Source organism: Castor canadensis, chromosome 13 (assembly GCF_047511655.1).
Source record: "Castor canadensis chromosome 13, mCasCan1.hap1v2, whole genome shotgun sequence".
Taxonomy (NCBI): domain Eukaryota; kingdom Metazoa; phylum Chordata; class Mammalia; order Rodentia; family Castoridae; genus Castor; species Castor canadensis.
Genome location: NC_133398.1, coordinates 74,465,331 through 74,477,089, shown reverse-complemented (window position 1 = coordinate 74,477,089; position 11,759 = coordinate 74,465,331). Strand labels below are relative to the sequence as shown.

The 11,759-nt window shown below is 37.2% G+C and overlaps 1 non-coding gene across 1 annotated transcript; it reads right to left on the bottom strand.

Annotated features, from left to right (window-relative positions):
• LOC141416042 (small nucleolar RNA U13) lies at window positions 1–104 on the bottom strand. The gene has a single exon (XR_012440968.1). It is a non-coding gene; the product is annotated as a small nucleolar RNA U13 (small nucleolar RNA).
• Between the last annotated feature and the right edge of the window lie 11,655 nt (window positions 105–11,759).

Genomic DNA, 11,759 nt, shown 5'->3' with positions numbered 1-11,759 from the left:
TATCAGACAGCTAATGTGTTGACATCATAACAAAGTTTGAGGGAGGCACATGTCACACAAAGGTGTAAATAACCAATCATTATGCCTATGATCCAAAAATGGATCTTCTTTCTCTTCTTAAGAAAACAGTCATTGGATGCAGACCCCAACCTCATCTGGTATGACCTCATTTTAATTTGATTATATCTCCAAAGTCTCTATTTCCAAATAAGATCACATTTGCAAGTACTGGGGATTGGGACTTAAACATTTCTTTTAGTGAGACAATCTAACCGATTGCATAACTGATACAACAAGGATTAGACTGTATGAGCAAGGAGCCTTGGTTTAACTATTGTAATACGATACAAAAAGAATAATGTTGCCTATAATTCAAGTATGTTTTTATGTGAATTTTAGTATGCAGACTTCATTAACAGTATTGGCCACAGATAAAAACCACATCAATTTGTGCCACTTCTTTGATATGACAAATTGAATAAAGAAACAAATGACTCTCTTTGAGAAGTGCTATGATAATTATAAAGCCACTTAGTTTCCCATAGTTGTAGGAAATATTGGTATTTGTTTTCAGTGTTGATACGTGCTTGGAAAGATTTGGAGGAAAATGATTTGTGGTTATTTTGCAGAAACAATGCTAAATACTGTCTATCAATAAAAACACTCTCCTAAACCAAACACTAGTCAGCCTCCTAAGCTCTTTTTCAACGAGGCCTCATCCTTGAATCTGTCCTCTAGAGCCCAATTTTAACAAGAATCTTGCTAACCTGCACTTTAGCTATAATCCCCAAAATCTGATTGCTGTCAATATCTGGCAAAATTCCCCATCTCCCACCAACCCCAGGTGATGTATGATCAATCTGGTCTGCCTTCTACAACAATCTTGTTAGGTTTGTTAGCCAGAATCTCTCCTTACCTCAAATATTTCCTCTTAGTAACCTGTTCTCTTGTTTCCTTTTCCATCCAGTGTCCAAAGTCCCATTTTTCCCTGTTACATTCATAGTTGAGTCCAATCTCTCTTTCTCTCTCTCCATTACTGTGAAACTCCATTGCAGTAGTTCCTATACCTATCAAAATAGTCTGGCATAAAGTCTGCAGTATCATCTCTAGGTCTTCTTCCACCCCACACAGTTAAGACAACTCCCAGGTTTTCTTGCAGTTAGTGTGTGTCAGAATATGGCCAATGAATTGAGGATGGAACAAATATAAGGCACTTCTGAGTTTGGCCCTTTAAAGCATTCTGCTTGAGCCTCCTTTCTCTTGTTTCCCTGCTAAGGTAACTTTGGACTACACTTTCCAGTGGTATGTTACCAGATGGAGGAGGGCTACCTGCCCATATCTCAGTATGACATAAGTAATGGATGAGGTTTACTGTGTTGCCACCTCATCGCCCAGTTTACTAGTGCAGGTGATGGACCATGCAAATTTATAACACCATCTAACTGTAAGAAAATAGTTATATGAATTTTTTTATCATGTAACTTTATAAGTACATTCCAAAGTTTGTATGAAAGAACTGATGCACAAAATCAGCCAATATAAATTTGAAAAAAGATTCCAATACTACCCATTCTTCTTGGTCTGGAGAATGGAAAACTCAGGGACATGGTTGCTGGCATCTGCTTGGCATCTGGTGAGGCTTTTTTGCTGCATCAAAACATGGTGGAGGGCATCACAGAACAAAACAGAGCAAATTATGTGTATTTAAAGCATCTGGAATCAACTGACTGTAGTGCATTCCTCTTTGCATTCCCCTGCAGTTTTCATAGCACTTAGCTCACTGTAATGTTTGTTTTCCTATACATCAGGAATTGATTTTCATAAATCACTGCAAGTATTTTTTTTCTGATATACTAGTAATGAGCACTCATTATTTACCATCCTATTTTTTTAACTACTTGAAAGAAAAATCTGCAACAATGACAAAAACAGAAAACCAGTGTGCACCACCCTGTGTCAAGTTTTTGTTGTTAAACAGGTAGCACACACTTTAAAAGAAAAGGCAGTAAATAACTATGCATGCCAAACTAAGAAACTATTAAAATTAACAAATATCCTGCATTTTCTACCAATAAGCTATTGGTTATTTTACCCATGAAAAAGTTATCAATATATAGGAAAAATCATCTGGAAGGAACTTCATCAGTTTGAGTAATATTCATATTACATGGAGAGAAAGCTGCAGTGGCTCCAATGTAGCCAATTGGGAGAGTGGCCATTTGGTGACTAGTCAGGCTCAAAATGCAATAGAAGAGTTCAACACTAGATATTTAACAAACACCAGATCCAAATGCAATGTTGGGACAACTGGAGAAGGAGTTTTATGGCTGTACAACTAGGGGAACCTTAAGCAAAATGACTAGAGAAGTAAGAACAATTAGAACCGACAGATCAGAACAGTCTGCTTTGATCAGCTAAAAATGAGCCAGGTCTTCAGGATGATAATTTTGACAAATAGTTTGGAAAAGACAATGAATGGAAAGCTTTGTATATACAGATCAATGCAACTGTTAATTCAATCCCACAAGGGTTTGGTGCAGTTAGCAAATGATTGCTTGATGTGACTTTTGACTTTCAAATGCTTCAATAAATTGCCAACAAGAACTAAAAACCTCATTTTCATATATATGCACATTTTCAGTATATACCTATGTGTGTGTGCATGTGTGTTTGTGTGTACTGAAATGTCCCACTACACCCCGCAAGTATGGACAATTTCTATGTGTCAATTAAGACACATGCTAGCAAAGTATATATTCTTAATTGTCTATCACCGTAGACATACATCATTCCTTCACATTGGGACCATTCAAAAATCCTCTTTAGTACTTATTTTGAAATATTCGGTTAATTGTTATTAATTATAGCTATCCTACTGTTTTACTGAACAATTAGAAGTTATCCTAACTCCACCCTTTATCCATGAACCATGCTCCTCCCATCCCTTCTCAGGCTGAAGACATTTCACTGAGTTCTGTAAATTTTTTGGAGTCTAAGCTGGGAAAAGTGTGTGTTCACTAAGCATGACATAAGTCTGCACCAACTTCAATCAAATGTTAACAATTCCTTTATAAAAAATATGAGACAATTCTTGTGCTAATTATGGCCTATTCTTACACAATACCCCACTCCCAGCATTTTAATTTTTACCCAATTAAACTTATTTGTTGCTATTCAGTCAACTTCATTTTTTTCAAAATATTCTGTAATTCATAATTTCCTTTTTCTATATAAATAGGTTGATGTCTTCGAATTTTAATTTTTTATGGTGGCTTTTTTTGGTTTATTTATTCATTTATTCATATGTACATACATTGTTTGGGCCATCTCTCCCCTGTGCCCCTGTTCTCCCCTCTACTCCCCAACCCTCTCGCTTCCAGGCAGAACATGTTCTGCCCTCTTCTCCAATTCTGTTGAAGAGAAGACATAAGCAATAATAAGAAAGACAAAGCATTTTTATTAGTTGAGATAAAGATAGCTATACAGAGAGATTCCTAACATTGCTTCCATGCACAAGTGTATTACAACCCAAATTGATTCATCTCTACCTGACTTCTTCACTACTTCCCAGTCACCTTCCCATGTTGACCTCTGTTGCTTTAAAGTTACTGTATAATTTTTGCTGCCCTGTTCAGTTAAATAATTCTACTGTGGGCACATCAAATACTTTCAAGTCTTGGGTCTCCTACCTTTCCTTATTCCACCTCTATGTGCTCTCCCCTTACCATGTGACCCTTGTCCAACAATATTACTGCATTTGCTTTAAGTCTAAAGTCTATGAGGGAGAACATATGATTTTTGGTCTTCTGAGCCTGACTAACTTCGCTTAAGATGATGCGCTCCAGTTCCATCATTTACTTGCAAATGACAAGATTTCATTCTTCTTCATGGCTGCATAAAATTCCTTCGTGTATAGATACCACATTTTCTTGATCCATTTGTCAGTAGTGGGGCATCTTGGCTATTTCCATAACTTGGCTATTGTGAATAGTGCTGCAATAAACATGGGTGTACAAGTCCTATGGAGTAACCTGTGTCACATTCTTTTGTGTATATCCCCAGGAATGGGATTGCTGGATCATATGGCAGATCTATGTTTAGATTTTTAAGAAGTCTCCATATTGTTTTCCAGAGTGGTTGTACTAGCTTACATTCCCACCAGCAGTATATGAGGGTTCCTTTTTCCCCACATCCATCCTTGCCAACACTTGTTTGTGATGGTGTTTTTAATGATAGCTATCCTAACAGGGGTGAGGTGGAATCTTAGTGTGGTTTTGATTTGCATTTCCTGTATGGCCAGAGATGGTGAACATTTTTTCATGTGTTTTTTGGCCATTTGGATTTCTTCCTTTGAAAAATTTCAATTGCTCATTTATTTGTTTATTGATTCTTGGTTCATTGATTTTGGGGGAGTTTAGTTTTTTGAGCTTCCTGTATATTCTGGTTATTAGTCCTTTGTCTGATGCATAGCTAGCAAATATTTTCTCCCACTCTGTGGGTGGTCTTTTCAGTTTAGAGACCATTTCTTTTGTTGTGCAGAAGCTTTTTGATTTCACATAGTCCCATTTGTCTATACTTTCTCTTAGTTACTGAGCTGCTAGCGTTCTACTGAGAAAGTCCTTGCCTATACCTATTGCTTCCAGAGTATTCCCTGCTCTTTTCTGTACTAGCTTCAGAGTTTCAGGTCTGATATTAAGATCCTTGTTCCATTTTGAATTGATACTAGTACGGGTAATAGACATGGATCTAGTTTCAGTTTTTTGCAGGTAGATAACCACTTTTCCCAGCAACATTTGTTGAAGAGGCTATTTTCCATAGTATGTTTTTGGCGTCTTTGTCAAAAAGAAGGTGGGCTTAGCTGTGAGCATTCATATCCAGGTCTTCTATTCTGTTCCACTGGTCTTCATATCTATTTCGGTGCCAGTGCCATGCTGTTTTTATTGCTATTGCTTTGTAATATAGTTTGAAGTCGGGTATTGTGATACCTCCAGCATTGCTCTTTTTTTTTTTTAGTCATTTTTCTTTTATTATTCATATGTGCATACAAGGCTTGGTTCATTTCTCCCCCCTGCCCCCACCCCCTCCCTTACCACCCACTCCGCCCCCTCCCTCTCCCCCCCTCAATACCCAGCAGAAACTATTTTGCCCTTATTTCTAATTTTGTTGTAGAGAGAGTATAAGCAATAATAGGAAGGAACAAGGGTTTTTGCTGGTTGAGATAAGGATAGCTATACAGGGCATTGACTCACATTGATTTCCTGTGCGTGGGTGTTACCTTCTAGGTTAATTCTTTTTGAGCTAACCTTTTCTCTAGTACCTGTTCCCCTTTTCCTATTGGCCTCAGTTGCTTTAAGGTATCTGCTTTAGTTTCTCTGCATTAAGGGCAACAAATGCTAGCTAATTTTTTAGGTGTCTTACCTATCCTCACCCCTTCCTTGTGTGCTCTCGCTTTTATCATGTGCTCATAGTCCAATCCCCTTGTTGTGTTTGCCTTTGATCTAATGTCCACATATGAGGGAGAACATACGATTTTTGGTCTTTTGGGCCAGGCTAACCTCACTCAGAATGATGTTCTCCAATTCCATCCATTTACCAGCGAATGATAACATTTCGTTCTTCTTCATGGCTGCATAGAATTCCATTGTGTATAGATACCACATTTTCTTAATCCATTCGTCAGTGCTGGGGCATCTTGGCTGTTTCCATAACTTGGCTATTGTGAATAGTGCCACAATAAACATGGATGTGCAGGTGCCTCTGGAGTAACAGTCTTTTGGGTATATCCCCAAGAGTGGTATTGCTGGATCAAATGGTAGATCGATGTCTAGCTTTTTAAGTAGCCTCCAAATTTTTTTCCAGAGTGGTTGTACTAGTCTACATTCCCACCAACAGTGTAAGAGGGTTCCTTTCTCCCCGCATCCTCGCCAACACCTGTTGTTGGTGGTGTTGCTGATGATGGCTATTCTAACAGGGGTGAGATGGAATCTTAGCGTGGTTTTAATTTGCATTTCCTTTATTGCTAGAGATGGTGAGCATTTTTTCATGTGTTTTCTGGCCATTTGAATTTCTTCTTTTGAGAAAGTTCTGTTTAGTTCACTTGCCCATTTCTTTATTGGTTCATTAGTTTTGGGAGAATTTAGTTTTTTAAGTTCCCTATATATTCTGGTTATCAGTCCTTTGTCTGCTGTATAGTTGGCAAATATTTTCTCCCACTCTGTGGGTGTTCTCTTCAGCTTAGAGACCATTTCTTTTGATGACCAGAAGCTTTTTAGTTTTATGAGATCCCATTTATCTATGCTATCTCTTAGTTGCTGTGCTGCTGGGGTTTCGTTGAGAAAGTTCTTACCTATACCTACTAACTCCAGAGTATTTCCTACTCTTTCTTGTATCAACTTAAGAGCTTGGGGTCTGATATTAAGATCCTTGATCCATTTTGAGTTAATCTTGGTATAGGGTGATATACATGGATCTAGTTTCAGTTTTTTGTAGACTGCTAACCAGTTTTCCCAGCAGTTTTTGTTGAAGAGGCTGCTATTTCTCCATCGTATATTTTTAGCTCCTTTGTCAAAGATAAGTTGCTTATAGTTGTGTGGCTTCATATCTGGGTCCTCTATTCTGTTCCACTGGTCTTCATGTCTGTTTTTGTGCCAGTACCATGCTGTTTTTATTGTTATTGCTTTGTAATATAGTTTGAAGTCAGGTATTGTGATACCTCCTGCATTGTTCTTTTGACTGAGTATTGCCTTGGCTATTCGTGGCCTCTTGTGTTTCCAAATGAACTTTAGGGTAGATTTTTCAATCTCTGCAATGAATGTCATTGGGATTTTGATGGGAATTGCATTAAACATGTAGATTGTTTTTGGTACTATAGCCATTTTTACTATGTTGATTATACCAATCCATGAACACAGAAGATCTTTCCACCTTCTGTAGTGTTCCTCAACCTCTTTCTTCAGAGATTTGTAGTGCTCTTTGTAGAGGTCATTCACATCCTTTGTTAAGTTTACTCCTAGGTATTTGATTTTACTTTTTGAAGCTATTGCAAATGGAATTGTTTTCATATATTCTTTCTCAATTTGTTCACTATTGGTGTATAGAAAAGCTACTGATTTTTGTAAGTTAATTTTGTATCCTGCCACATTGCTGAAGCTGTTTTTAGTGTCTAGGAGTTTTTGGGTCTTTGAGGTATAGGATCATGTTGTCTGCAAATAGGGATATTTTGACAGTTTCTTTACCTATTTGTCTTCCTTTTATTTCTTCTTGACTTATTGCTCTAGCTAGGAATTCCAGGACCATGTTGAATAGGAGTGGGGATAGTGGGCACACTTGTCTCATTCCTGATTTTAGGGGAAATGGTTTCAGTTTTTCTCCATTAAGTATGATGTTGGCTGTAAGTTTGTCATATATAGCCTGAATAATGTTGAGGTACATTCCTTCTAGTCCTTCTAGTCCTAATTTTCTTAGAGCTTTTATCATGAAGTGATGTTGAATCTTGTCAAAGGCTTTTTTTGCATCTATTGAGATGATGAAGTATTTTTGTCTTTGCTTCTATTAATGTACTGTATTACATTTATAGATTTGCATATGTTGAACCACCCCTGCATCCCTGGGATGAAGCCCACTTGGTCATGGTGAATGATCTTTCTGATATGTTGTTGGATTTGGTTCACCATTATTTTATTGAGTATTTTTGCAAAAATTAGGAACATTTAATCTCCTAAATATTCATTAAGGAGATTGCCTATTGTTCTCCTTTTTGGATGTGTCTTTATCTGGTTTGGGGATGGGTATAATACTGGCTCCATAGAATGAGTTAGGCAGTATTGCTTCACTTTTTCATGGAACAGTTTAAGGAGGGTTGGTATCGGTTCTTCTTTAAAGGTCTGATAGAATTCAGCAGAGAATCCATCAGGTCCTGGACTTTTCTTTTTGGGGAGACTCTTGATTGTTGCTTCAATTTCATTTTGTGTTATAGATCTATTCAGGTGATTAATATCCTCTTGGTTCAGTTTTGGATGATCAATATGTATCTAGAAATCTGTCCATTTCTTTAAGATTTTCAAATTTATTTGAATATAGGTTCTCAAAGTAGTCTCTGATGTTTTCCTGGACTTACATGGTGTTTGTTGTTATCTCCCCTTTTGCATTCCTAATTCTACTAATTTGGGTTTTTTCTCTCCTCATTTTAGTCAGGTTTGCCAGGGGTGTATCGATCTTGTTTATTTTTTCAAAGAACCAACTTTTTGTTTCATTAATTCTTTGTATGTTTTTTTTGGTTTCTATTTCGTTGATTTCAGCTCTTATTTTTATTATTTCTCTCCTTCTATTTGTTTTGGGATTTGCTTTTTCTTGTTTTTCTAGGAGTTTGAGTTGTATCATTAGGTCATTGATTTGGGATCTTTCAGTCTTTTTACTATATGCACTGATGGCTATAAACTTTCCTCTCAGGACTGCCTTTGCTGTGTCCCAAAAGTCCCCATTAGGTTATATTTTCATTTTCTTTAATTTCCAGGAGCCTTTTAATTTCCTCTTTTATTTCATTGATGACCAACTGATCATTGAGCAATGCGCTATTCAGCTTCCAACTGTTTGCATGTTTTCTACTGTTGTTTTTTTTGTTGAGTTCTAGTTTTAATGCATTATGATCAGATAGAATGCATAGGATCATTTCTATTTTCTTATATTTGCTGAGGCTTGCTTTATGCCCTAAGATATGATCAATTTTGGAGAAAGTTCCATGGGCTGCTGAGAAGAATGTACATTGTGCAGAAGTTGGATGAAATATTCTGTAGACATCAGCTAGGTCCATTTGATCTATGGTGTGAGTTAGTTCTAGAATTTCTTTATTGATTTTTTGTTTGGATGACTTATCTATTGGTGATAGGGGGTATTAAAGTCTCCCACTACCACTCTATTGTAGCCTATATGTGCTTTTAAGTCCTTTAAAGTATATTTGATGAAATTGGGTGCACTGATAATGGGTGCGTATAGGTTGATAATTGTTATTTTCTTTTGGTGTATTTCTCCTTTTATTAGTAGGGAGTGTCCTTCTTTATCTCATTTGATCAATGTAAATTTGAAGTCTACTTTGTCTAAGTATTGCTACTCCTGCCTGTTTTTGGGGGCCTTTGGCTTGGTAAATCTTCTTCCATCCTTTCACCCTAAGCCAGTGTTTGTTTCTGTCAATGAGATGAGTCTCCTGTAAACAACAGATCATTGGATCTTCCTTTTTAATCCAGTTTGCCAGACAGTGTCTTTTGATGAACGAGTTGAGTCCATCGACAGTCAGTGTTAATATTGATAGGTACGTGGCGATTCCTGTCATTTAGTTGTTTTTGTTGTTTAAGGATTTGGTTGTGTGCAGCTAAATCAATGCTACTCTCTGATTCCTTGTCTGTTCTTCTTGTGGTTTGATACTGCCTGTCTTCTTGTGGTTTTGTTTGCTTTCATTTTCTGTGTTCAGACTTCCTTGGAGAATCTTTTGTAGTGGTGACTTGGTGGTCATATATTATTTTAGTTTCTGTTTATTGTGGAAGATTTTTATTGCTCCACCTATTTTGAATGATAGTTTTGCTGGGTAGAGTGTCGCAGTGTTGAAGTTATTTTCATTCAGTGCCCAGAATACCTCACTCCTTGCTCTTCTTGCTCTTAAGGTTTCCGTGGAGAAATCTGCTGTGATTTTGGTGGGTTTACCCATCAAAACCCATGTTATTTGTTTTTTCTCTTTTACAGCCTTCAATATTCTTTCTCTATTCTCTGTGCTTGTTGTTTTAATGACAATATGTCTTGGGGAAGTTCTATTTTGGTCAAGTCTGTTTGGTGTCCTAGAGCCTTCCTGTACCTGAATGGGCATAAATTTGTGTAGATTTGGGAAATTTTTCTGATATTATTTTATTGTATATATTATGAATCCCTTTTGGTTGGACCTCTTCTCCTTCTTCAATGCCCATCAGCTGCCTTGGCTGTCAGTGTGTTCAGATGGTTTGCTGTTTGTTTTTCAGTTTTGCAGGGCAGTTTGGTTTTGGGTGCAGCTCACTGGCTCAGGAGATGAGTCCTGTGATCTGCTACTACCCTGCTTTGGGAAGTGGCTTATCACCTACCCACTCTCTGCCTTCTTGCCTTTCCTGCTTTAGTTTACTGGTAGTTCATGCTGAGATTAGCTCCTTGCCCCTCCCCCTTTCTTCAGTGCACTTTCACCATTCCCATCCCCTCTGCTGTTGTGCTAGATTACAGTTTTCTGTTTGTTATTCAGTTTTTTTGGGGGGTGAAGTCAGTAATCAAGATATATTTTGTCTAGAAATCATAAATTTTTATTTCATCTTTAGTTAGAAATGTTAGTCCTCTTTCCTAACTTCTTATAAATTATTTAGATATAATTATTTGAAAGAAAAGAATATTTATTTTTCTCCTCTTCATGATGACTGGAAAATAAATGGTTACTGTTTGTTTGATTCAATCATTCCATAATGCATGCATATATCAAAACATCATATAAATGAACTCCATATATATATGTACAACTATATATATATACATACATATACATGTACAACTATACTTGTCAATTAAAAGTAAGATGAAAATTTTTATAAAAGTTTTTTTTTAAAAAAAAAAAAAAGGAAAGAAAAAATGGTCCATTGGATCAGAGAGAAGTGCACTGGGCCTCAGGAAAATAGCTGTTTGCTCTAGTTCTATTGTGGAGCAGCTCTGTACAGACAAGTCACTATACCTCTGGAATTCTGTTTCCCCTACCTGGAAAATGAAGGTCAGGCATTAGGTAACATTCAGGATCTTTCCTGCTTTAACATTTTGGAATTCCAGAGATTCTTTTCAGAGTCTCGTTTCCTCTTAACTAGGACAGAATTAGAAATAAGAGAATCTCTCTCCCCTAAAACTCTTCTCATGCTGTTTGGGCATTTGCTCATCTCCTGGGAGTCCCCTTCTTCTTGGCCACCAGGGTCTTTGTTTAGACTTTACTACACTATCTACCAACAAGGATCTGTCATTTCACTTCAAGCTTAACTGTGGACCAGTTCTAAGTTAAAATTCAAGTACACATTCTGACAATGTCTATACCTTTTTAGGTAAACTCTGAAGGAGAGGGGGTGCAGGAAGGAATAGAACACACACATAAGTGGAATTGAAACCTTCATCTATTTCATAAATTATCTATGAATTGAAAAAACAAAAACTTCCACAATCCCCATTTCTTGTTGAAATGCTGAGATTCATTAAAGCTAGAAAAATACACCCATCATTGAACTTGTAGTAAGTGATTATATTTTTGGCATTATTGGGGTCTGAACTAGGAATATTTTAAATACTCTGCTTCTTCATAAAGTCTGTAACTTCCTCAAACAAATGTTCTTTTTCCTTAAACAGGTGTAAGCCCTGAAATATGAGAAGTCTTTCAGGACTGGCTCTCTCAAGAACACCCCTTTGGCTACTGCTATAGTTTAGATCTTGAATGCCCCTGAAAGGCCCATATGTTGAAGGCTTGGTCCTAAGTATATGGAGCTACTGGTTGTTGATGGGACCTTCAGGAGGTGGGACCTAGCAGAAGAAGGTTTGGTCACTGGGGGTGTGTCTCAAAGATGATATTGGGATACCAGTTTCCTCCTCTTTCTCTCTTTTTCACTTCCTTGCCACAATGAGGTGAACAGCTTCCTTCCCCTTAGACACCCACCATGATGGCTACTTTACCAGAAGCCACAAAACTATGCATAACCCAACTATGGACTGAAGCCTCCAAAACTAGG